This window comes from Geospiza fortis, unplaced genomic scaffold (genome assembly GCF_000277835.1).
Source record: "Geospiza fortis unplaced genomic scaffold, GeoFor_1.0 scaffold40, whole genome shotgun sequence".
Classification (NCBI taxonomy): domain Eukaryota; kingdom Metazoa; phylum Chordata; class Aves; order Passeriformes; family Thraupidae; genus Geospiza; species Geospiza fortis.
Window position 1 is genome coordinate 25,707,735 of NW_005054297.1, and position 21,784 is coordinate 25,729,518.

Sequence of the window (21,784 nt, forward strand, 5' to 3'; positions counted from 1 at the left end):
CCCCCCTTAAGATCTTAACACCCTTTTTCAATTCTAGTGAAGCTCCCTTGATCTCCGTAAGTCAGCTACTGGAAAAAATATAGGAACAAACTGATGATGGCATTTTCATGTTTTCTGTAGCTAAATAGTATCTTGAGTTTATGATGTGTAGGATGCCTCAGTGTAGCAGTGGTTGAAATGCTGGTATTCCTTGAGTATTTACTAGGCAGAAAGTCTGAGATGATGTACCTTGCTTGTGCATATGTAAAATTGAGCTGGGTTTGTTTGGTTTTTTTTTTGGTTTTGTTTTTTTCCTGAGAAAGATGAAAACAAAAGTTTTAGCTAAAAATGCTTTTGGTCTTGTGGCAGTTTTTTTATTAAGATTTTCTTAATGTTCACTTTAGGAATTTGGGGGATACATGTTGTCTGGAAAAGTACGTTGCACAATTTTTCTGGACCAATTATAGTGTTGTGGTTTGGTTTAATTAATGTCAAGGCATAATACTGCACCCTCCCTAGCAGAGAAAAGAAGTAATGCAGTGGAGATTTTGTGAATATAGTATCCAGAATTGTGGACAGAAAATGTTAAGTGAGTGAGGCTGGTACTGGTCAGACAGTGCCTTGAATGTTTCTCCTGTTCCAGAAATTGGATTGCCTGAGGCATGAACTTAAATGTTTTGCTCCAACTTCAGGACAGCATTTTCATTGTATTGCATCTTAGATATGCAGGAGCTGTGGTTGTACTTGCTTTAGCTTGTTAAGTAAGACTCTGTTAATTTAGCAGAGTCACACTAGGAGATGCAGTCACCTAAATGCTGCTTCAGGGTGGCACCATCAGGGACAGCAAATCTTATTTGCTCTTTGCAGAAATCATAGTACAGAAGCCAAAGGCTGTGTTATGACACCTCTCTTACTTCTAAGTCACCCCCAGTGTATTTTATTGTCATGAGGAAGCAAGTACCAGGATCTCTGTGACCTAGTGAAGTTTATGCACCCTGTCATGGTTATGTATCCTTCACCCTGTGTTAGACTTTCTTTTGGTTTCTGCAGATGTAGATTCATAAACAGTTGCAACTCAGTAATACCTCAAAAATCCTATTTTTTTTTCTTCCGCTTTTACTTCCTTCCTTGATTTTAGGAGAAGGGTCATCTTAGCAGCCTCCTCTTAAATAAGCTTGGAAGACACCTAGGTTTAAATGTAGTCAGCATAAAGAAAAATAAGGTAGTGATGATTTTAATTGAGGAAAAAATTCTAGCTGGATATGTAGGTGGGAAAAATTGTTTCAGTGAGAAGTAGAATGACTCCCTGTTGCTGTGTTAGGAATGAAGGTCTGTAATAGGAGCCAGCATTTGGGGACAGGAAGGTATGTGTAGTACTTCTTCCTCATGACTGCTTTCTGGATATCACTTGACAACTAGGTACTCTAAATTCTCAAATTCATGAACTGAGAGAACTCAGTTTTCTTCAATTAAATATTAATTTAAATGATAGATTAATATTCTATTCACAAAGTGTTGAAATAGAACATAAAAGAAGGTTATGGATGAGTTGACGTAACATTTAAATTGTAAAACAGTTGTCTGATAAGTAGGAAATGCACAATGAGAGATACAGCTTGCTTTATAGAGAATTTCAAACTTTCAGATTTTTTTTCATATTTTGAGTGCTGTGCAATGCCTATTTTGTATAGTGAATGAAGATGGCAGGGATTTAGGTTTATTAATGGCAAAATCTATGAGGACTTGAAAAACAGATGGTACTTTGAAAAATCTACACAATGAAATCGAAGTGTTCACATTATGAAAAAATTATAGTGTAAGGCAATTGAGAAAAAACAACAGAACACTCATTCCTGTAAATACTTTTTCCTAGTTTATTTATTTCAAGATTTTTTTTTCACAAATAATTGAGCACTAACATTGCTGATCAATATGAGAATAATTACTTTCAAAGTGACAGACATAATGAGAATGTAGTGGTTCAGTTCCTCATAAAGTTGACTCTATGCAAGAACATAGTGTGGATCATAACAAAACACTGTGTAGACACTTTTAACTCTGAGTGTGGGTGAGAAGCCTCACCTGGGTTCCCTATTTTAAAACCAGACATGTTCATTTCTAAGAGACTCACAGAATAGTTAAGGTTAGAAGGGACTGCAGGGCTGTATCAAGTAATATTTTGAGTTTATACAAGAATGAAGACTCTGTAATCCACCTTGGTGACATTTTCCAGTGTTTGCCCAATGTGACAATAAGAAAGGCTTTCCTGATGTTTAACTGTAATTTCCTGTATTTCAGTTTGTGTCCCATTCCCTCTGTCCTGACTGGTCATCACTGGCCAGTCTCTCTCTTTCTTTTGTGTCCCACCCCTGAGACTGCTCTTAACCATGCTGAGTGCCTTTATCTCTGTCAGCTTCTCATAAAAAAAGATGATTTTGTCCCTTAATCATCTTTGTTGCCCTTCACTGAACTTCCTTCATTGTGCTTTGTTGTACTGGAGAGCTTGAGGCTGGAGTGAGCCCCCCAGATGTTTCTCACTGGTACTGAACAGAGGGAAAGAAGCCCCAGTTTTGACCTCCTGGAGAGGCCAAGGGCTCTGAGCCATCTCTGATGTGAGGGCACACTGCTGGCTCACGGTCAGCTTGTCTACCAGGGCTGTCAGGTCCCATTTGGCAAAGGTGCTTCCCTGCAATTTGGCCCCCAGCCCATACTGGTGCCTGGTGTTCCTCCACAGGAACGGGAATTTGCACTTCCTCTTGGTTGCATTTCATGTCTTTTGCTCTTTTCTCAGCCTGTCAAGGTTCCTCTTAATAGCAGCACAACCTGCTGATGCATTCACTGCTTCTGGTTTTGCACTGTCTGTGAACTTGCTGAAGGGGCACTCTGTCTCACCTTGCAACTTACTGAGGGAGGTATTGAAGGATATTGGCTCTCCTATTGACTCCTGGGGGTGTGTCTTTGATGACTGGCCTACAGCTGGACTTGGTGCTTCCGATCCACAGTGCTCTGAGCTCAGTGCTGTGGACAGTTTTCATTGTTGATCACTCTTGATTTTAGATGGAAAATTTGATTAATACTAGCTGTTGGTGTGAGCAAGGATTTTTAAATACACGTGGAAATGCAGTAGTCTGTGAACAGACACCAATAATTCATCTAAAAAGCCAATCAACAAGTACAGAAATCTGTTTTCCTAATTTCTGAGGTCCATGGGAAGCATTAACAATTGCTTCATCCAGCTCTAGATAATCCACTGATCTTTCAGTGTCCTCTTGTTTTCCTGTCAGGACAGGGAGGAAAGACAAGAAACCTTCTAGTTGCTCTGTCTGCATGGGGAAACCTGAGATCTGTGGGGTTAGTGTCAGCAGAAGAGTAACTTAAAAAAAATCTGGTGACATTCTAAGTGAGAAAGATGCCAAACATAACAAGCGGGGAAATAAATGCATCTATGGCAAGGTGCTGGGCTGTCACAGATGGCTTTTAGTCATTGTTATTCTAAGGTTAAAACCAATGCAGAATCTTCAAGTGTGCTCATAGAAGAGTGCAGTTTTGAGAGATAAGGAACAGGGTGATGCTGCTTTGCATATGAAAGATCACAGGATGAATATGAAAATAACCTTCTCTCACATTTGATCCTTAGTGTCAACTGTTGAGCTAGAGATGCTCTGTGACAAAAAATTCTAATTTAAAAGTTTTATGTATGCTAATAAGTGGATGGGTATGATTTTTTCATAATTCCATTAGGTCCCTTTCCCTGTTAGCATCATATTCATGTAATCCAGATGGGTTCCTTTCATCTCATCATGTTCTCTTTTGATTTGGGGTGTAGGAAACACAAAAGTTGAGTGTCATGTAAGGCATCTGACCTAACAGAATAGAACAAACTGAATGGGATGTAGTTTATTATAATTCATTAAAAGAAACTATTGCAAGTTATTCAATCTTTTCCTTATATTTATTGTGACAATCACGTATTTGGAAGGTAGGACAGTTTCCATAATCATGTGTGTGCTTTTCATCTGCAGGAGAAGTAGGGACAAGAGTTTTTCTTTGGAAGCTTCTAGCAGGGTCCAAGGTCCAGCACTGCATTTAGTAAATATAGATTAATTTCTAGAAATTCTGCTTCTTGGAGAGATGTAATGCGTATCTGAATTTTATGTATCAGTCAGTAGTAATCTGTATAATGTTAACATTTCAGACACAGCACAGAATTCCTCTAATTAGAGTTCTTTATATTCCTATTCTTAAGGGCTAAGCTGTGGAATCTCATGCAGAAATCCAATAGATCTGCTTTTGTTTATTATGATACTGTAGTTAAGTGACTTATCTGCTATGGTCATGACATGGTTTGTTTTTGCCATCTGTCAAGCTCAAGAGAAAGGTTTCTAATTGTGTCTTTTGTGTTCATGGTAGCTGTGATGAAAGCATCTATGGAAGGTAAATCCATAAATGCTGTGTCTTGGGTCCTGTTTACTAACTTGTGGTTCAGGAATTTTTAAGGATTTTTGTTTGTCTTTTTTGGAATTTGGAAAGAGGAAACCTGATTCCACTTGGGTCACCTTCCTTATTTAAAACTGTTTAAATAATAATGAAAATTGCATGTTGAAATTCTTAGAATATATTTAATGACTTTTGCTGTGATTCTGATTCCTGTACCTTCATTCACTTCCTATATTGTCATTGTGGCTGAAAGTTCGCAAATAAAATATACATATAGTCTTCAAAAAGATACATTTGTTTGTATGTGCCTTGGCACCTGGCAGTGTTTTAGTGAAAATTCATGGCAAAATTTTTGCACAAACCTTGAAATATTTTGCAAACTTTGAGCCTTTGGGGATTTATGGAATGTGAGGTCACCACTCACAGTGTGGTCATGCAAAATGGTAACTATGGCAACTGCAAATACTGGAATGGAGCGTAAGCAGGGAGGTTTATGTGAAAGAAGTGATGTCCTTGGACGTAGAAAACATCCTTAGAGAGCTCCCTCAGATGAAGATGACATATGGGCATTCTTATGGTGTGAAGTTCCTTTGTTTTCTAATGCCAAACAAAATGAAACTTCCAGTGACCAGTTCTCTTCCAAGTTTATTTTCATTGGTACTTCAGGTTTTAAAGATAGGTGTAGCTTGTATTTCCTCATAATTTAAAACTTGTGGGTTATTCTTTGATCTTTAGAGGCATTAACACCTTAACCAAATCCAGGAAAAAACGCTATGAAAATAGCTGCCCTAAAATTTTGGTGTCTCTCTTAGTTTATTGAGAAAAAGAAGGAAAAATGGCATTCAAATTTTGACAAAAATTTTATGGAGTAACTGTAGGTGAATGTTAAAGTTACCTAAGCAGGCATGTTTAGACTCTATGAAATCTCAAGCTTTTCCGATTTGTTGTGGTTGCAGTTTTTGTTTGGTTGGTTTTTGGTTTGATTTCAGGGTTTTTATTTTTTGGTAATTTTATTTTTCCGAATATTATTCAGGGCTGGATTTGATTTCCTGTGATTTTTACCATCTGTTGCTGCTTCCTGTTGTGAGTTTTTGCATCAGGATGACTAGGTGGAAAAAGGAAAGGACCTGTATATCTTCTGCAGAGATTTCAGTTCATGGAGTATTCTGTCAATATATACAGAAGTACTTTGTTCTGTAGCTGATTGGGTGAAATTGTGCAGTCGCGGCTAATGACAAAAGGTCTCTTGTCAAAATGTTCTGTTGAGGACATTCCTGCCTTCCTCAGTATGCTCATAGTGTTTTGAAGTAAAGGTGAGCCTCTGGCAGTTCTTCTTTGAAAGGCAGAACCGAGAGTACTTGAAAAGAAGCATTTTATGCATCTTTCTTTGAGAGTTGAACTCCTGGAAACTGTTAGTGTTGTTTACGCTGTGACTTCTAGAAAGTGCTGTCATTCTGATGTAGACCAGGGCCAAGCTGATGATCACAGAATCCTTGGACAAGCTGGGTGTAGGAGCCATGATGATGTGACTTTGTTCTCTGCTGTAGTGATAGGGAAAGTGTGACCTTTAATCCTCTCTTGTGTCATCCTTGTCATTAAATATACATGGGGTGAAATCTTTGCTCTAGTGAAGGTTATGGCAGTTTTGCTGATAACTTCAGTGAAGTCAGGGCTTTACGAGTTGTGTGTTATAGGGAAAAAGGAGAAGGCTTAGATTCAGGTAACTCATGAAGTTTATTTCTTAAAATTCTTTTGAATGCAAGTATGAGTTCGCTTTGCAATTTTTGTGGTCTCTTAAGAGTAGTCCTGCAGTCTTTCTTTACCCTATACAACCACAGCCTTGCCATTCTTGCTGCTTGTTACAAGAGGGGCTATGGCAGCATATGGAGCTAGAATGCAGAAATAAAATACCGTTATGGATAATTTTCTTTTATTGGGGGATATCCTCCCCTTCTCCAGCCCAAATATGCACACTCTTGTCATGGCAGATATTTTATCTTTGAATCGTGCTTGATTCTAATATAATGCAGAAGCAAATGGAATTTGAACAATCAGCAGAGGATGAACTAACAGTAAAATAGCTGAGGAAGCAATGAAAATTTTCAGTTAAGGAATATGGTACCCAGTGCAAAGACTCAAGGAATTTGTTTTTAAATTAATGGTTAGTGGAATATATTCCTACACTTTCAAAATCCAGCTGTGGAGTATATACCAATTGCTTGCAAAAAATGTGCCTCCTGGTTACCAAGTGTACCTTCTTGTAATTAGGATTCAAGCAAACAGTGGCAATGTCATTAGTTTAGTTTATCTGTAACCAGTGTCAGGACTGAGCTGGCATTTGAAGTTGTTTAGTGCTGTTGTGACTAAAAACAACATGCAAATAGGATGCAGGATAGAGCTCATCCTAGTCTTCTGAACTGTCTAGTTTGAGAAAATAGTTTGTAATTCCTGATGGTAACCTAGTTTTAAAATTAATTTTGAATTTATCTTTTGATGTCCTTTTAATCTTTTGGTTTCTTTTGCTGTTGTGTATAAAGCATAGATATGCAGAAATTGCTTTTAAAAGAATCGTCACCAACAATCTTTTTCTTAATCACAATTTTTTTTTCATCTTTGGCTTTGATTATGGTAGTATTGAATCCCTGATTGAAACCAGCTAATGGATTTTGCAGAGAAAAAGCATAGTTACTATGGCTACACAGCACCCTGAAAGCTTAAAAGGACAAAGCATAAATGAACACGGTCCTGGCTGCTTAGCCATTTGCAGAATAGATTATAATAACTTAAAGTCTTTATTATAGCCTTTCAGATTTTCAGAAAAAGCAGGATGTTAGTCCTCTAAGAATTTCTATTTTATTTTTAGATTAAATCATAACTTTTGAAGTAGCATATTTGAAAAATATTTTTCAAAACATGCTCTGTTTGTAGCCAGTTCATCTCACGTGTATCACAGGCTGTAGCATGTGATGCAATTTACTATTACAGGTAATTTCATCACTGATGTCTTTACTATGGTATTTTAAAATGAGTCAAAATTGAATCCTCCTATGGACAAGTAAACACAAAGTATGTGTGGTTTGATGAAAACTTATTGTTCTTTTTATACCTTTCACTGTAATTTTGGCTGAAATATTTTTAACTTTGATTTTCTTACAAGCCAAGAAAACCAACATACATATTTAAGAGAAACACTTCGTATACAGTAAAGAGTAATAAAACACATTAATGGTTAGACTTAGAAAATTAGGGATTGAATTAGCAGTTTTTAGGATGACCCTAGTGACTGATGGAATCAGTTCTACTACCTGTCTTTGCTTGGAAAATAAAATGCATTAGAATCATAAACATGTCACTCATAAATCCACAGGCTTATTTCAATGGCCTATTGAAAATGCAGAATAAAAGTTTGTAGAGTTGAATGATTAAATTCATCTCTTGTTCCTGTCTGTGCACAGATTATTGTAGGCGATGTACTTTGGCTCATGGGTAGTAAACCACAGGAAAGGTAGCAGCTGAGCATACAGGTGGTTTTGTAAAGGCATATTTATCTGCTTTTATTTGCAGGCAGAGGGCTCTTGTATTTGTATTTTGGTTTATCCCTCCAGCAATATTTGCATGTGTTCATGAAGTAGACTGACTTGGTGCATGCACAACAGACTGGCTGAGTTGTCCTCCTCTTGTAGATCTGCCCTGTGCTCTGTAGAAATGCCATATTTTGCTTCCTTAGTCCATGGTGTCGTTTATGTCTAAAACATGTAAAGAAGCCTTTCTAACTAAAAATAGCAGAATCATTGTACAGAATTTCACCATAGAGACCAGAAATCTAGACTAATCTGCAAAACATGTTTGGGCCAAGTTCCAAGGTGAGCAGATGAGTGTGCCTGGAAAACCCAAGAATAACCCAAGGAAATTATAGGGAAAGGTAGGGTGATTTCATCCCAGCTGGCAACTGAGTGTCAGGCAGCCACTCACCCACTCCCTGCCTCTACCCTCCAGGGGGGAGGAGAATCAGGAAAAAAAAGTAGGGTTTATGGATTAAGGGTTTGTGAGTTTAATAATTGAAACAAAATAAAATATAAATAATCCTTATTATACTGATAGTAATGAAAAGGAGGGAGAGGACTGATTCTATGATTAAAACCCAAGAGAAACAAGTAATGTACACTACAAATTCTCACCCCCTGCTCATGGATGCCCAGCCCTTCTGAAAGTAGTGATCGGTGCCTTCCAGCCAGCTCCCCCCAGTTTATATGCTGGATGTGACATTCTGGGGTATGGGATATCCCTTTGGCCATTTGGGATCTGCTGTCCCAGCTGTGCTCCCTCACAGCTTCATGTGCCACCTGCTCACTGGCAGAGCCCGAGGCAGTGACAAGTCTTTGATTTGGGGTAAGCACTGCTGGGCAGCAACCAAAACCAGGAGCGTGTCAGAAACATTATCCCTGTATTGAATCCAGAACACAGCACTGTGCCAGCTACTAAGGACACTGTTAACTTTATCCCAGCCATAACCAGGACAGGAGGGGATGCTGATGGAAAATTATTGTGGGAATTTAATCCTGTTGTTTACTGTGGATCCTGAGATTGCTAAATTGTAGTAGTTATTGAAGTAGCTGTAGGCTATAAACTACCATAAACTAAAGTGTTGTGGTATAGGAATGGTCCAAAAGGTCTGATTATTTTTCAGATCTCCACAGGGTTTGTTCCTAGCTGATCTTGGTTTTGGTCAGACAAATCTAAAATAAAAGATATCAAACTTAGAAATTGAATAGGCTAGTTTTCCTAAGTCTGAACATTTTTTCTTTAATGTACAGCTTGAACAACACTTCTGCTGCAATTTCACACAGAATCAGTGTGCTCAGGACTAGGGTGATATTTACTGAAGAGTTTGGGATTTTTTGATGCTTACTTCAAGAGAATTTTTCAGAAGAACTTCACTTAAAAATGTATGTTTCTTCCATGTCTTAATTCAGGGAGAATGGGTTCTCAAGATAGAATCTCAGTTAAACTAGGAGTTACTTTCATGAAATTGGTGTTATTGGTTTATCTTGAATGAAAATGTATTGAGAAATTTTCCTCTTATTTACATTTCTTTGATCATTATAAATATGAGGATGTAAAAATTAGAGGGGCTGGCTAGTAATATTTTCTAGGTGATTATGTCTATCAGAAGTTGTCCCACAGTAAGCAGCCATTGTGGTCTTTTCATTCCAAAACTTACATTTCAACATATTATTTCCTTATTCTTTAAAACTTTTGCACAATTTGTTTTCCTACGTGCAACCTAATGATTTTGAAATTTTAATCAAGTAAAAACTACCATCAGATTGACAGGGTTTTTAAATAACCTGTATATCCCACCTTGCCTTAGATGATTTAAATGTCATGCTCTTGAAAAATGAAATTATTAAAACAATAAAATAAAAAATAAATGCCTGAAGTGAGGAGCTTATTCATGGGTATTTATTTCATTCATGTGGATTTTTTTTTTTTTGCTTGAAGAAATACTCCATTTATTGTTTACTTAAATACTGCAGAAAAATATGCTGTTTGAAATTCAGGAGTGGCACAGTTAGAAGGGCTTTGACAGAAGACTGAGACTGTGTGATATTTGGTGTTGCCATGGGAAACTGCTTTGCAAGAACATTTGCAGAGCAGATGGACCAAGATAAATAAAACAGATACAGGTATTGAATAGAGATTGTTTAATGCTCTGTGAAAAAATAGGGAAACAGGAACTTAAATCTATATAACATAGTTCTTTGATTTGCCCTTTTTTAATGGGTATGCTGTTTGATATGAGTAGTTCTTCAGTGAAAGTTTTCAATAAATTTTGTTTCCAAGAAATCAAAGAAAATGCTGGGTTTATCTGCCTCATCTTCTGTATAATGCAAAATCTGTGGTGTCCTTACTGTATGCCATAATCTACTGCTGTTTGAGGCTAGTCTCCGAAGTTACATTTAAGTACACAAACACTATGAAATGAAAAATCTTTGTATTTAAGATGTTATAATTTTGTTAGCTTCACATGGTCTTGGCTACTGGCAGCTCTTCTGTAACCTTATAAACCAGTTTTTATCCTTGATTTGAGAAATAAAAAAATATAAGGCTCATACTCTGTTTAAGAGCTAGAATGTTTTTGTAATCATGTTTGATTACACAAAAGTTTGTTTCCATAGCAACATGAACACAAAAGATGCCCATGTGACTGTCTACATATAGCGTGCCTTTGTATGAGTACCTGTCTGCAGAAATAAACTGTATTTCTATTTAACTTGTATTCTTTGTTTTGCCTGGCGACATACAAAATAGGCATGTGCTGTTTACTTTTTATTTAAGGAAATAGGTAATTTGAAAATTTAAAATATAATTTGTAGTCATATCTTTTCAACAATTCAAATTCAAACTTGCATAAAGAAAAATCTTACGGAAAAATAAAAGCTTCATCTGATCCCTTGATTTCAACTGCTAAAGGGTTTTTTTCCCCTCTAAGTAATATGTTGATTATAAAATATTTCTTCGGATTTTCTACAGTCGAATTGTGCTTCTGTTCTTCATGACTTATAAAACTTATTCCACAGGTTGATGTCTCCACATGAGTGGAACAATTCTTTGGGAAATGCTGTCATAAACCTATTAATGCTTACAGAAGTGTTGGTGTTTGTATTTAGTATAAAAGGCCATGAAATTCTATTCCACTGAACACCATGGAGGTGATTCACATTTTTAGAGTGCATGTTAGCCAACTATTTTGAGTGATCAGAGCAAAGTTGGTGTGCTTTTCGGTATATCTTTCCATTATGAAAGGAAATACATTTGATGCATTTGTTATTAATCAATTTTAAATATCAGATGTGAATACCTACCTGAAGTTCTATGTTTCTTTTTGTTCTGCTTCCTCATGGGAAACTAGGAGTGTTAGCAGCAGGAACTATTGGAGAAAATTTTTATCTTTCACAATGACAGAATCACAGAATGTTAGGGTTGAAAGCAACCTCTGGAGATTATCTGGTCCAACCCCCGTGCCAAGGCAGAGTCAGCTAGAGCAGGTTACACAGGAACACATCCAGCTGGGCTTTGAATATCTGCAGACAGAGAGACAATTAATTGGATCAGAGTATCTGAATTTCTCCTGTTGCTTTTAATCTATGGTTTTAAAATCTTGCCATCAATATCCAGGAGTCCAAAAGACATGTTGACATTCATTAACATCAGGGTTCCTGTATATTTCTAGTTTTCAGCTATAACCTTTTAAAGCCTTTTACACTAGCTGTATTGTACTAGTATTGTAGTACAGCTAGTGTATTTACACTAGCTGATTGTGCTTTTTTTCCCCCATGCATTGTGGAGAAGAGATTTCATGGGTGATTAATTTAACCTCTTTTCAATTTATTTTAAGCAGAGTCCAGTTAAATAAATTGCTTTCCAGAATCGTAGAATTATTGTGGTTGGAAGAGACCTGGAGACTGGCTAGTCCTTTGGTCAGAGCAGGGTCATGGGGTCACTTAGTACACATTGCCCAGGACTGTGCCCAGTGGGGTTTTGAACATCTGCAAGGATGGAGCTGCATCTTGGGCATCCTGTGCCATTGGGTGACCACCCCCATAGAAAAAAAAATCATTATGTTTAAATTGGATATCTTGTGTTTAATTTGTGCCTGTTACCTCTTGTCCTTTTACTTGATACCACTGAGAAAAGTTCTGCCCTCCTTATTCTGCCACTGATAGGTGTCTATAAGCATAGGACAGATCCCATTGAGTCTTCTCTTCTCAAGGCCCCCACCTCTCACAGCCTCTCCTCATACAAAAAGTGCTCCAATCCTTTACTTACCTCCATAAACTTTAGCTGGCCTTGCTGCAGTAACTCTTCGTCTCTCTTGGGCCCAGTTCTGGGCAGCTCACTGCAGCATTCAGGATGGCTCAGCAGCTGAGGAGGGAGGAGGGATGTCCTCCCTCAGTGTACTGGTGATGCTTCTCCTCGTGCTGCGAGGGTTGCTGTGGAGCTTCTTTGCTGCAAGAGCACACTGGTGGCTCACAGCCAGCTTGTTGTCCCTCGGGTCCTTTTCTGCCAGCATGCATGGGGTTATTCCTGCCAAGTGCTGCACTTCTCCTTTTCCCTGAATTGAGCTTCATGAGGTCACTGTTGGCCCATTTCTCAGCCTGTCAGGGTTTTTCTGTATGGCAGGACAACCTGGCATGTATCAGCTACTCTTAGTTTTGTAGTATCCATGCATTCTGTCTCAACTTGTGAGTTATTGATGAGTTGCTGAGCAGTATTGGCTTTTGTATTGACACTTGGTGTGTGCCTTTGATGACTAGCCTCTAGTGAACTTGGTGCTGCTGATCCACAACCTTTTTTGGCCAGCAGTTCAGTCACTTTTCTGTTTGCCTTACTCTCCATTCATCTATTTTGTGTTTCATCAGTTTTTCAGGAGGAAGACAATGCAAGGCTGTGACAGAAACATTATTAAAGCCAAGATAAGCTATGTTCAGTGTTCTGTCCTTGTCCACTGGGTCAGCCTGCTCATTGTGAAAGGCTATCAGGTTGGTCGGGCACAATTTCCCCTCCATGTATTCATGCTTACCATGTCCAAATACATTCTTGTCCCTCCTCTGTTTGGCAATAGCTTTCAGGTTTATTTTCTCCATTCCTTTCCTAGGAGTTAAGGTGAGGCTGGGACTGAATTTCTTGAAAGTAGAGGTGATATTTATTCTCTTTCAGTCCTCAGGGTTTTCTCCCCTCACCTTGATCTGTTATCCTTTTTGATCTTTCAGTGATTGCATGTTCTCACAATGACATCAGCCAACCCTCAGTATGTGTGGTGCATCTCATTATGGCCCATGGATCTGTGTGTGTCCAGTTGGTTTAAATGGTTCCTAACCTGTCTCTCCTCCACTAAGAGGAAATCTGCCTTGCTCTAGGCTTTCCTATGGTTTTCAGGGACCTGAGATAGCTGAGGGATGGTTTTAGTAGTGAAGAGTGAGGATGAACGGGCATTCAGTGTATTGGCCTTCTTCATATCTTTTTGTGACAGGTCTCCATCAGGACATATAATTTAATTCATATCTTGTGACAGTGAGACCATTTTCCATAGCCTCCCTTATGCTGCACAGCACCAGCAGAAACTTTCTGTGTTCATATGAGCTATCTACCCATGTCTGTGATCCCAGTAAAGTTGAAATTCTCTAACTGCATGCAGACCTCTTAATTTGTCTTGTTTGCTCTGCTGTGTGCATTAGCAAACAGGCTATTTGAAGAGGTACAAAATCATGCTTTTTTTCCCCAGAAAAGATAGAATACCTTTACCATAATTCTGCCTGGAAGGCATTTCCCTATCTACATGTACACAGTTGGGGTGGGACCCCTACAGCCCTGGTTTTTTGCTTACAAATTTCTTCCTGTTGATATTACTCCATACTTTGCTTGCCAGCCTGGTCCTTTACTTTTTCTCTTGATTGCTGGTCATGCTCTCCTACTCCTATTATTTCTAGTTTGAATTCTCATTACTGGGTTGGTCAGCCTGTTGACAAAATGTTTTTCTCCACTTATGTGGACAGCATCTCTGCTAAGCCATCCTCTGTCCTTGTAGAAGATCCTGTGATTGTTTAAAATCTAAAGCCCCGTAGCCCACCCAAACTGCGCAACAAATTCTTATGGGATCTGTTACTTCCTTTTCTACCCTTCTGCCTTTCTGGAAGGATTGAGGGGAAAACTGCCTGGGGTCTCCATGCACTTGACCCCTACCCGCACATAACCAGCAGCATAATCAATGCTCAGTGCTTTCTTCATTGCCTCAGGTGTCATCTCCAGTGCTCGTATGGAAGAGCAGCACAGGGTTGTAGTCTGCAGCAGCCTTTTGCAATGTCCTGACCTGAGTGTCCAGCAGGCTGCAAACCTCCCCAAGCAGCAGCTGTGGGACTCACTGCCCCCAGCAGGGAGCTTCACTCTGCAAATGCCCACCACAGGTGCCTGTGCATCTCCTTTCTTTTGCTGGCTCGAGTCCCTTGCAGGACAGAGCTTGTATTTGCTATTCTTATGAGATAACTATTTCAGTTAAGTGTTTTATGTATTTTACTCTTTGTTTTGTGAACAAATACGTATAAAAACATTGCTGGAGAACTAATCGCACATTTTGGCTTCTTTTTTTCGGTTTTATTAAGCAGCTTTGTTTATTTTTGGATGTTATCCTACCAATGCCATATGGGTTAGCTGGCTATGCAAAGGCTTTTTGTACCAGTGCGATTAATCATGTGTGGTTTCCCTGTGCTCAGGGAGGTCAAGGAGTACTCTCAAGTCGGTCTGAAAGTCTACAGAAAGATTAATGGATATCAGTATCTGGTACAGGATTTGATGAAAGTTATTTAAGATTACTTTTCAAGTCCAGAATTTTTACTTTAGGTTATGCCTTTTGGAAGACACCAGCCTACAAAATTTTCCCAAACCTTGCTTCATAACCTGTTTTAAGGCAATGAAATAGACACTATTTTAACATTGCAACTGGTTTCATGTGTGTCTTGTTTCTGTTTCTTCTAGGAAATGAACCCAGGAAGTAATGTGAAAGGTCATGTGAAACTCTGTCATAGCAGAAATTTTCTAAAAGAACGCTTTACCTGTAAGTTCCTATTTTCTCTTGTTGAAAGTTAAAACATACTGTGGTGGGAAAAGGCAACTTTATTTTGGCATTTTGACTTGCAGCTTAGTTGTGAAGAAAACCTTTCCAAGTGCATTATGTGGTAACGTGGGCTATTATTCACTTTCTGTATTTTAGTAAAGCCCAAACAAACATTTTTTCCTCTAAGTAAATAACTAAATCTCACATTTTCCATAAAACCTGTTAAGGTTTAGAATCCAACGAGCAAGATTTTCATGCTGTTTCATTACAGATTTTGCATCCACTGTGATGCATTCTGAACTGCAATTACTTGTTTTTCAGAAATTATTTTAAAAGTAAAGGGTAAAAATTATTCAAACTTGTATGAGAGTGTGAAACTACCACTAAAAGCTCTTTGCAGAGATTTCATGTGCAGGTGCCTGCTGTGACTGAGACATCTTTGGGATTCAGAGTTGTTAAATTATATGATAGTGCCCTTTACAATTGTGTCACTTGTGGCAAAGAATTTTCTTCAAGCTAAAATGAACTCATTTAATTTTGTATATATCTCACAACAAACTCCACCTATGAATTTAAACTGTGGCTTTCATCCTGAGTCTAATTGTCTACATCAAAATACTTAAATTGGGAGATATGAACTTGCTCTCTTAGCAAAATTGCAAGAAAAATATTAAAAGATCCATTTTACACAAGGAACCAAAACCATTAGGCTTGATTTTGGCAGATTCATGTGGGTGGTGTCAGAGATTAGAACAGAATACAGAAGTTCTTAGTCCCTGTCAAAAGATATAATTTGAAAATATGTAAATATGCCAAATAAGTATAGCCTGAAGGAGATTGGGAGTTTGCAAGCTACAATTTCAGCAATATGTTAATTTTTTCCCTTTTGTATGTAATTATCATAGTTGAACTATACATCACCTAGATAGCAAGTTCTTGAAAATTATAAGGGGTAAAGCACTACTGAAAAATGTTTCAAAACTGATAGTAGATGTTTAATCCTTTAAAAGTAATAATTTCAGATTTTTTTCATTATCTAACACTCTATTTTAAAGTAGCAGCAATGCCTGTACAAGGGCAACATAGGTAATTTAGTTTGGCGTAAAATCTTCAACCAAATAAAAACTTGCAAACAGTAGCCCTCCACATTTCAAGCACCTTATGAAGCTTCAGAAAACCTGCTGATATTTATTTGATTTTCTTCAAAATGTGCTTCTTTGTCTCTTTACTACTCTGATGTAACTTGAGGCAACCATAAAGTAAGTACCAATACAAGCAAATCTGTTAGAAATTAAAATCTTAATTCTGCACTTTGAGTTGTGAAGTAGAAATGGAATGTTTTTATTATATAAATATTCACAAAGCACTGGTGCAGCTTCAGCAATCGTCCTGTGTTATCCTAACCCTAAGTGCATTAGAATTACTCCAACACCGCAGCTTCAGCAATTGTCCTGTGTTATCCTAAGTGCATTAGAATTACTCCAACACTGGAGCATTTCTTTAGGTTTTGTCAAAGAGTCCAGATTGGCTATTTCAGGATAATTGAAGGAGACTTTTACAATTAGTCAAGGAAGAGAGAAGAAAAAGTGCTCCTCTGATAATACTGTCTTAATAACTGAATTAGTCAGATTTTCAGTATTATTTGAGAGGTTTAATTACTTAGCGGTAGTCAGGTGGATTTCCCATATCATAACAGTAGCCTTAAAAGAACACAAATGATTAGAGATAAGATTGAGATAGAATAGGCTAATTTATTTCAGTTTTGTCTTCTCTTTCAATTAATTGCCCTTGTTATTTTCTTCATATGTCCCTGAGAAATCCTAGTATTTTATTTGTGTGCACATGTGTATATATGCATGTGGGTGGGTGTGTATCCATTAGAGATATTTATATTCAGTGAAGATAAGACAACAGTTGGGACAAAAGTACTTGGAAGTGACTTGGAAAAATCATAGGTGAGAACATGGAGAAAAGTCCCTGACAGGATGCAAATGCTGAGTGTTACATTGCACACTGAGCAATAAAGTACGTTTACAGCCTCCCAGACAACAAATGCATTGTTTGGAATCCTGCAAACATGCTGATTTTAACAGTGGGACTGCATTTGAGGGCAAAATAGCAAAAAAATTATTGTTTTTATTGATCTAAAATATTTGAAACATTGTCTATTACTGTATATAGACAATTCTGAAGTCTAGTTAAAGAGCTGGCAATATTGAATAATATTTCTTACTGTACACTGCAGTTGATTTTGTAATTCATATACTCAACCATTGTATTGGTGTAAACAGAAAAAAAACAACATTGGGAGGAAAAGGATGTTTTGTTATTATCATTATTTTATGAGTACAGGTTGCTACAAGACAGAGAAACTGAGCATTTTTATCCATTACATAGTTCTAACTTATTTGTCTTTTTGCTAGAAATAATTCCATACTGCTAATTTTTATATTGATTAGAAGCTTTTCTGTTATACATTTAATGAACCTGCCAGTTTTCTGAATTAATTAATTAGTATTGTAAGACTGGCTGTCATGATACACAGACAAGCAACAACTTAACTCATTGAGATTTGTAGATTCTGACAGCAGTTAATTATGATCAGTTTTGTAATTGTTATATTTTTCTTGCAAAAGGAGTTTCTATGCATTATTTCTATTAATATTAGCTGGCTAACAAATCATAGCATCATAAAATAGTTTGGGTTGGAAGAGACCATCAAGATCATCTCATTCCAGCTCCCCTGCCAGGGACAGCTTCCAGTGGATCAGCTTTCTCAGAGCCTCATCCAACCTGGCCTTGAACAACTCCAGGGATGGGGCACCCACATCTTCTCTGTGCAACCTGTTCCAGTGCCTTCCTAGCTCTGAATAAAGAAATTCTTCCTAAAATCCAATTTAAATCTCCCCTCTGAGTTTAAAACTCTTCCCACTTCCGTAAAAAGTTACTCTCCCTCTCTTTTATATGCTCCCTTTAAGTACTCAAAGGCCACAAGTAAGAAAATAAGAATCTTTTTCTACCTTCCCCCCATGCAATTGGATTGTTTTATGTTCTGCCCATCACTATCAAAATAATATTTCAGTCCTGTGCTTATAAAAGATCAAAATTATGCCCATCATAATATGTTCTATGTAAAATGAGGAGTAGCACAAAGTCTACTGTTATATGTTTATAGAAGAACCAGATGTTGTAAATATGAACCAGAAGTGGCTAATATGGCTAATATAATAGCCATTCACCTTGGCAGAAGTTTAAGAGTAGAAATGTTCTGTTTGCACAATAAATTATTCCCATTTAGGAAAGGCATGTTTGTTGATGCACAGCAATGAGTGTTCCTCATTTTCTTTGAGTAATTCCCCTTCTGGATCCTTGAGAACTTAGCCTTTTCACCTATTCTTCTCATGCCTTCCAGAAAAAAAAAAAGAATTTGAATACCTTCTCTTGATTCACAGCTACAGGGTTGGGCCAATTATTTGGAGATCCTGGTGAGAGTCCAGTGAAAGTGCATCAAAAGCAAAGACTGAAAAAAACCCCAAAACACACTACCAAAATCAGTAGTAAGAATTGAAATACTATCTATGGAAGCTGGTGAACACTAACACAGACTTTTTTGCTGTAGAAAATTCCAATACCCTCAGATCACATTAATTTTCAAGGAGTGTCATGCACAGCTCTAATTAAGGTTTCACTGATCACCAGGGAGTGAATCTTCCCTACTCTCCCTATGCCTGCCTCTTGTCTTTCTGAACTGAACTTAGATTTGAAATTTAATATCAGGCGTTACCAGGCATATGTTTTCATGTCAGCTTCTGTTACTATATTCAGGGAAATACAAGTTTTAATTGTAGCATTTCTGCATACTGTAAGCTTCTGTGTGATCATAAGAGTGTACAACCTAAATTGCAGAGCAAGGAGAATAGAATTATTGCAAAGGTCTTTCGTGTTTTGCTCCATTACTTATTATGTAGATTTTTTTAATAAGGGGTATACTGAGGAATATAAATAGATATATCTGAAATGATAACAACAAGAAATACAACAGCTGTCCCTGTTGTTGCTTGTTAATTTGCTGTGCTGAGGTGTAATTTCATGCTTTGTTAAAATCAGACCTATTAACTATGATTTGCTGAAGGTGAAATAAGGGGACAGGCTCCATGAAATCTCTTTGTTTTAAAAAGTGTGTGGTACCTAATATTCACTGAAAGTAGTGGTCGGGGAAAAGTGTCCTGTAAGTTAAATATGTTGACACAGCAAAGAGCATCAATTAAACTAAACCAAATTTTATTCTTTACAGTCAGTATGCAGTTAATATTTTCTCTAGGCATAAACTTCCTAAATCTCAGTTCACAATGCATGTGTAGATATCAAGATGGTGCTGTAGATATCAACAGGTGCACAGCATTCATAGCCCACCAGGCATGGCTTCGTTAGCTGCTGAACTTAAGGAAAGCTGGAGAATTCTGTGAGATGCCTTAAAAATTAAAGAGTTTGATGGCTCCTCATGACCTAAGCAGTGCTAAAGTTGAAAAAGAGCTGATGGGGAAAAAAACACAAACAAAAGAAAAAAATATTGGAGAGAATTCTCAGGAAGGGAAGATAAAATACACTGTTTCAATGAAAAAAAATTGAGGTCCAGGGGGAGGGAAGAAAGGAAATGATACAAGATGTGAGTACCTCTGAACAATAGTTGTTATTTTTGATTGGTTTAAAGTTTTTCAAATTCAGTAGAAGAAACTTATTAGTTTATTTTCAATGTTATGCAAATATACATTAATTCTATATATTTTATCATTAGTAAGTCTCTAGATAATTATGTTTAGGTTTAGAGAATGTATGGGTAAAGTTATAAATGTTTTGATTCCCTCATTTGGCACAGTGTGGGTTCAGTATATGCCTCCAAATAGTGCAGCAAGATTTGGCTTCACAGCCTCTCTCAAGACTGAATTTGCATCTGTTCCTCTTGACTGTCTTGACCATGCTACAGAAGTAACTTGGGAGGGAAGGAATGAACTTTGGTGTGTAGCCTGTCATTCTTACTTCACCTGCTTGTTACACTCACTGGATATTACTCCACAGTTAGTCCTTTGACAGGAAAGGTTACCTGGGATTAAGAGCCAGTGAAATTATTTTTTTTCTGAGTCTGTTTGCAAATAATTGTCCTGCAAAGAATAATGCATTTTAGAGCGAGATTCTTAATTATACCAGAAAACGTACAAGGAAAATTCTTTATGGTCTAATTTAACAAATACACGAGTTTTGAGTGAGATGTAGTATTATGTTGTATGTCTACATCTCATATTATCTAGCTTCAAGCAGAAGACTTTGTTTCAGCTTCCCAGCAGACAAAAGGTTCAACTCCAGTACTGATGATTTACAGTGGGGAAAGTTTGTGTCGTCATAGAGGTGCAAGGGGGGCACCATGACCTCCAGAGTGCCCACACAAGCACATTTCTCTCTGGAGAGCTTCTTTGGACCCACTGAAAGCAGAGCACTCCTGAGAAACCTCACATTGGTAGAGAAGCAACTTCCATTTTTTTCCTTTGGAAGTTGATGTGTCACTGAGTGTTGTGTCTCCCTCCTCTGAAGGCGGGTTTTAAATAACTGTCTCAGGATATGTTATTCTGCAGGATTACTCTTGTTTTAGACCACTGGTAGAGTTGGAAGGACTGTCATGATTGTGGCCTTCTTATGCCTTCCACAGAGCTAGAGGATAAATATTGATCAATGTAATGAACCAAAGACAGCACTGTTTTTATGGGCTGATTCATGTGAGAATGGTTTAAGGATTCACTGCTTCCTGGAAAAAAATGTGTAAGCTCTTGCCTCTAAACTTGGATGGGAGAGGCAAATTCATACTTCTGTAATTACTTTGATTGCGGTTTCTTGTTGTAGTCTATTTCAGGTAAACCTACACTGCATAAATCATAAGAAATTGCTAGCTAGAAAACAGTTAGAATGTCAAGAGGTGCTTTTGCTCCTCAATTAACTAGTTTAGCATTAATGTCAGGTCTGTGTAGCTGCAAGATTGAGTTGTTTTTATTTCCTTTTTAAAATCATGTGTGCATTGTGAGAGCATTGACTTTCAGCTGAGTAGGAATCTCTGATAGCTTGTTTGTATTTTTTAGATTTTATATGACTTTTGTACCCCTCTTCAAGATACCCTCTTTGTACAGGTCTTGGTTTGTGGCTGTGACTATTAGCAGAAGGTTTATTTAACAGACGACAACCTGAAGAGTGACATTAGAAATTACTGTCAAACAGACAGGAAGGCAGTAGGAATACTGATGTGATTCTGCTCTTGTGATCAATCAGTGAAAGAAGTCTATATTCTAAAAGTAAATAAACAAGCAAAACTTGTCTGCTTGTGCTGCTATCTGCAGCTTTCTGTCAGCTGGGAGTTATCAGCAGCTTCTGGGTTTTTTTGGTTGAGTGGCCCAGCAGAGTACATAGCTTGCATCATACAGAGCTGGATAGAAGATCTTGAGAAAACAAAGTTTTGTGCACTATTGCCACCTCTCATTACTATTGCATAAGTGTTGCTGCAATACTTGGCCTTTCCATGTTCAGTTGTCTTGTTATTAGTGGTAAAATTGGAAAAATAGTCCTGATAGGTGGTATTTTTTGTGTATAAATAGCTAGAACTCACAGTTATAACTGTAGTAACAGCTAGAATTTCTTAGCAGGTACACCCTGCAACATGTCTTGGTCATCTTGTTAGAGGTTGGAGACATGGCTGGACTAGAGGTGTGTGTGATT

General features: G+C 37.6%; 1 protein-coding gene across 3 annotated transcripts in view; it reads left to right on the top strand.

Annotated features, from left to right (window-relative positions):
- MARCHF1 (membrane associated ring-CH-type finger 1) overlaps positions 1-21,784 on the top strand; it is a 220,953-nt gene that overhangs the window by 59,456 nt on the left and 139,713 nt on the right. For all 3 annotated transcript variants that reach the window (XM_031065313.1, XM_031065220.1, XM_031065267.1), the window contains exon 2: positions 14,950-15,028. The gene's annotated coding sequence lies outside the window, so the exon portion shown is untranslated. The remainder of the gene's footprint in view (positions 1-14,949; positions 15,029-21,784) is intronic.